Source organism: Capricornis sumatraensis, chromosome 13, assembly GCF_032405125.1.
Source record: "Capricornis sumatraensis isolate serow.1 chromosome 13, serow.2, whole genome shotgun sequence".
NCBI classification, from domain to species: Eukaryota; Metazoa; Chordata; class Mammalia; order Artiodactyla; family Bovidae; genus Capricornis; species Capricornis sumatraensis.
Window position 1 is genome coordinate 9,246,451 of NC_091081.1, and position 5,761 is coordinate 9,252,211.

The 5,761-nt window shown below is 39.8% G+C and overlaps 1 non-coding gene across 1 annotated transcript; it reads left to right on the plus strand.

Annotated features, from left to right (window-relative positions):
• Nucleotides 1–859: 859 nt before the first annotated feature.
• Nucleotides 860–931, plus strand: TRNAW-CCA (transfer RNA tryptophan (anticodon CCA)). Its single transcript has one exon. It is a non-coding gene; the product is annotated as a tRNA-Trp (tRNA).
• Nucleotides 932–5,761: the final 4,830 nt, after the last annotated feature.

Here is a 5,761-nt window from a genome sequence, read left to right on the forward strand (position 1 = left end):
TTTCCCACAGTTTTGCCAACACTTATTATTGTCCTATTCTGTTAAAGCCATCCTAGTGGATGTGATGTAGTCCCTTGTTGTGGTTTTGATCTCCCATTTCCCTAATGACAGTGATTTTGAGTATCTCTTCATGTGCTAACTGGCCATTTGTATATCTTCGTTTCAGAAGTGTCTATTCAACTCCTTTATCCATTTTCCAACTGACTATTTTTCTTTTTACTGACTTACTAAGTTGTAAGTTCTTTATATAATCTAGATACAAATCCCTTACCAGATGTATGATTTGCAAATGTTTCCTCCCATTCTGTATGTGTTCTTTTCACTTTCTTGATGGTATCTTTTGATATATAACAGTATTACAATTTGATGATTTCCAATTTATCATTTTTTGATTTATTGCTCATGTCTTCAACTCATATCTAATAAAACACTGTCTAATCTTAGAAGATTTTACTATTACGTTTTCCTGTAAGAGTATTATAGTCTTAGCACTTCCATTTAGGTCTCTGATCCATTTTGAGTTGGCTTTTGTATACAGCATGAAGTTGGTATTCAATTATTCTTTTGCATGTGGATGTCTAGTTGTTTCCTCACCATTTGTTGAAAAGCATGTTCTTCCATGATTGAAAGAACATGCCAAATTGTCTTGGCACTCTTGTCAAAAATCAATTGACCAGAACTATAAAGGTCTTTTTTGGACTCTATCCCTCTATCTTGCTTCAACTGCAAACACAGAAGATTGCAGAGACAGAAAATGAATCCAGACCATGGAAATTCTCCATGTGAGTATAGTGTAACTGGTCAGTTTTGCCTTGACTGCCTCCCAGGCCTTGGAGTATTTGGTGGGTTTTCCAGGGCTTCCCTGGTGGCTGAGAGGTTAAAGCGTCTGCCTCCAATGTGGGAGACCCAGGTTCGATCCCTGGGTTGGGAAGATCCCCTGGAGAAGGAAATGGCAACCCACTCCAGTATTCTTGCCTGGAGAATCCCATGGACTGAGGAACCTGGTGGGTTGCAGTCCACGGGGTCACAAAGAGTCGGACACGACTGAGTGACTTTACTTGCTTACTTTACTTACTTCCATTGACAGGCCCTTGCTAATGGAAATGAACACTTGAATGGTCACCAATGGCCATCTATAAATCAAATTAATTTGCTGTGCTTTAAGAACAATTCTCTGATTTTTAACATATTATCCACCTCTCTTTGAAACTTGGCTTCATTCTTCTCCTACCTGTATGGTTGGTTTTAAGTCTACTTTACCAAGTTAAATGATATAGGGATCCATCTTTAGCCCTCTTTTTTATTTTATTTTTTTTATTTAAAAGCTTCCTGTTGCCATTCAATATCTATTCTTGTACTTTTGCAATAGCAAAACCTCAAGTCTAGCTGGACACATTGCTTCAAACCTAACTTATATTTCACAACTTTTCTGGTAGTTATGTGGCTAAATTCAGGCAGTACTGTAAGCAAAAGTGTGACATTGGGAAATTCCTTTAAAAGTTAGGAAGTGCATCCTTAATTTGTTCTTCCTTTTGCTGGTAACCTTATGCAGCTGGCATGGCTGGAGCCCCAGTTACATCTTGGACTCTAAGGATAAGGCAACACGCTACAAATGGTAGAGTAGAGAACATGAAGAAAATTGGATGTTGATGACATTATGGAATTGCCATAACAATTCTAGACACACATCTAAGTAATCCTTCCTAATCCTTCCTCTGGGCTTCTGTAAGAGAAGCCAAAAAATTTTTAACATTTTTAAGTCACAATAATTTTGGATTTTAAACTCTTTTTAAAGAGATGACATGCTGTATATTATGTCCCCAGAACTCATTCTTTCTATAACTGGAAGACTGTACTTTTTGATCACCTTCATTCATTTCACCTACCTACTACCCTGAACTCTGGCATCCACCAATCTGTTCTATGTATCAGTGATTTAGTTTTCTGTTTTGGCCTTTTGTTTTGTTTTTAGACTCCATATATAAGAGATATTGTACAGTATTTAACTTTATCTGTCTAAAATATTTCATTTAAACATAAGGTTTTCAAGGTCCATCCATGCTATAATGAATGACAAGGTTTTCTTCTTTTTATGGCTGAATAGTATTCCATTGAGTGTATATATAAATATACATATATAATATGCCATTGTGTGTGTGTGTGTATATATATATATATATATATATATATAAAACACATCTTTTTTTTTCTAGTCATCTGCTAATGGACACAGGTTGCTTCATTGTCTCAACTATTATAAATTATGATGCAATGACTATGAGGATGTAGGTATCTTTTTTTAAAATTGTGATTTTGTTTCCTTCAGATAAATACCCATTATATGGTAGTTCTGGGGTCCTTTAGGAGTTTAATGAAGTTTATTATTTTTTTTCCTTCCAGTTTTATTGAGATGTAATTGACATACAGGTTTGTATAGGTTTAAGGTATATAGTATAATGATTTGACTTACATACACCATGAAATTATTATCACAATAAGTTTAGTTAACATCCATCATCTCATGTAGATACAAAATTAAGGAAATAGAAAAAAAAATGTCCTTGTGATGAGAACTCAGGATCTACTCTCTTACGAGCTTTCGTATATAACTTGCTGCTGCTGCTAAGTTGCTTCAGTTGTGTCTGACTCTGTGTGACCCCATGGACGGCAGCCCACCAGGCTCTCCCATCCCTGGGATTCTCCAGACAAGAACACTGGAGTGGGTTGCCAGTTCCTTCTCCAATGCATGAAAGTGAAAAGTGAAAGTGCAGCCACTCAATCGTGTCTGACTCTTAGCGACCCCATGGACTGCAGTCCAGCAGGTTCCTCCGTATATAGCTTAGAGCAGTGATAATTGTATTTTTCAGTTTCATATTACATCCCTAGTGCTTATATAACTGGACGTTTGGGGCCTCCCTAGTGGTTTAGACAGTAAAGAATCTGCATGCAATGTGGGGAACCGAAGCTCAATCCCTGTGTCAGGAAGATCCCCTGGAAAAGGGCACAACAACCCACTCCGGTATTCTTGCCTGGAGAATCCATGGACAGAGAAGCGTGGTGGGCTACAGTCCACGGTCGTAGAGAGTCAGACACAACTGAATGACTAACACACACACAATCTTTGACTGCCTTCATCTGCTTCCCCCTCCTTCAACACCTCTCATCTCTGGTAACCACGAATTTGATCTCTTCTTCTTGGGCTTGTTTGTTCATTTTTGAAGTATAATTGACTTTCAACACTATGTTATTAATAGTTCTTGATAAACAACATCAGTTCAGTTCAGTCACTCAGTTATGTCTGACTCTTTGCAACCCCATGAATCGCAGCACACCAGGCCTCCCTGTCCACCACCAACTTCTGGAGTTCACTCAGACTCACGGCCATTGAGTTCGTGATGCCATCCAGCCATCTCATCCTGGGTCGTCCCCTTCTCCTCCTGCCCCCAATTCCTCCCAGCATCAGAGTCTTTTCCAATGAGTCAACTCTTCGCATGAGGTGGCCAAAGTACTGAGTACTGAGTGCTGAGTTTCAGCTTTAGCATCATTCCTTCCAAAGAAATCCCAGGGCTGATCTCCTTCAGAATGGACTGGTTGGATCTCCTTGCAGTCCAGGGGACTCTCAAGAGTCTTCTCCAACACCACAGTTCAAAAGCATCAATTCTTCAGTGCTCAGCCTTCTTCACAGTCCAACTCTCACATCCATACATGACTGCTGGAAAAACCATAGCCTTGACTAGATGGACCTTAGTTGGCAAAGTAATGTCTCTGCTTTTCAATATGCTATCTAGGTCGGTCATAACTTTTCTTCCAAGGAGTAAGCGTCTTTTAATTTCATGGCTTCAGTCACCATCTGCAGTGATTTGGGAGCCCCCCAAAATAAAGTCTGACACTGTTTCCACTGTTTCCCCATCTATTTCGCATGAAGTGATGGGACCAGATGCCATGATCTTAGTTTTCTGAATGTTGAGCTTTAAGCCAACTTTTTCACTCCTCTTTCACTTTCTTCAAGAGGCTTTTTAGTTCCTCTTCACTTTCTGCCATAAGGGTGGTGTCATCTGCATATCTGGGGTTATTGATATTTCCCCCGGCAGCTACAGTATTGTTGTTTCTGTTGTTTAGTTGCTAAGTCCTGTCCAACACTTTGCAATCCCATGGACTACAGTCCAACAGGTCCCTCTATCCATGAGATTTCCCAAGCAAGAATGCTGGAGTGTGTTTCCATTTCCTTCTCCAGGGGATCTTCCCAACCCAGGGACTGAACCTCAGTCTCCTGCTTGGCAGGCAGATTCTTTACCACTGAGTCACCTGGGAAGCCCCCTAGTTACATTATGTCACCAAACAATTACATTACATAGTTATTGACTATGTTCCCTACACTATACATTTCATACCCTGACTCATTTATTTTACAACTGGAAGTTACCTTTAAATCTCCCTCACCTATCTATTTTCCCACTCTACTCTTCTTCCCTTCGGCAACCACCTGTTTCTTCTCTGTATCTATGACTCTGATTTTGTTTTGTTATGTTTATTTATTTGGGGGGGGGATTCCATATATAAGTGAAACTGTACACTACATTCTTTCAGTCTGATCTAGTTCACTTAGCATAACATCCTCTATAACCATCAATGTTGTCACAAATTGCAAGATGCCATTCTTTGAGAAGGCTGAGTAATAATCCATTGTGTGCAAGTGTATGTGTGAGTGTCTGTATCTCACATCTTTTTTAACCATTCATTTATTGATGGGCACTTAGGTTACTTCCATATCTTGGTTATCACAAATAATGCTGCAATGAACATACATCCTGAGAGATGATGCAGTGAAAATGCTGCACTCAATATGCCAGCAAATTTGGAAAACTCAGCAGTGGCCACAGGACTGGAAAAGGTCAGTTTTCATTCCAATCCCAAAGAGAGGAATGCCAAAGAATGCTCAAACTACTGCACAATTGACTCATCTCACACACTAGTACAGTAAAGCTCAAAATTTTCCAAGCCAGGCTTCAGCAATAACGTGAACCCTGAACTTCCAGATTTTCAAGCTGGTTTCACAAAAGGCAGAGGAACCAGAGATCAAATTGCCAGCATTCGCCGGATCATCGAAAAAGCAAGAGAGTTCCAGAAAAATGTCTATTTCTGCTTTATTGACTATGCCAAAGCCTTTGACTGTGTGGGTCACAATAAACTGTGGAAAATTCTGAAAGAAGTGGGAATAGCAGACCACCTGACCTGTCTCTTGAGAAATCTGTATGAAGGTCAGGAAGCAACAGTTAGAACTGGACATGGAACAACAGACTAGTTCCAAATCGGAAAAGGAGTACGTCAAGGCTGTATATTGTCACCTTGCTTACTTAACTTATATGCAGAGTATATCATGAGAAATTCTGGGCTGGAAGAAGCACGAGCTGGAATCAAGATGGCCGAGAAACATATCAATAACCTCAGATATGCAGATGACACCACCCTTATGGCAGAAAGTGAAGAAGAACTAAAGAACCTCTTGATGAAAGAGGAGAGTGAAAAAGTTGGCTTAAAGCTCAACATTCAGAAAACTAAGATCATGGCATCTGGTCCCATCACTTCATGGGAAATAGATGGGGAAACAGCGGAAACAGTGGCTGACTTTATTTTGGGGGGCTCCAAAATCACTGCGGATGGTGATTGCAGCCATGAAATTAAAAGACGCTTACTCCTTGGAAGGAAAGTTTTGACCAACTTAGATAGCATATTCAAAAAGCAGAGATATTACTTTGCCAAC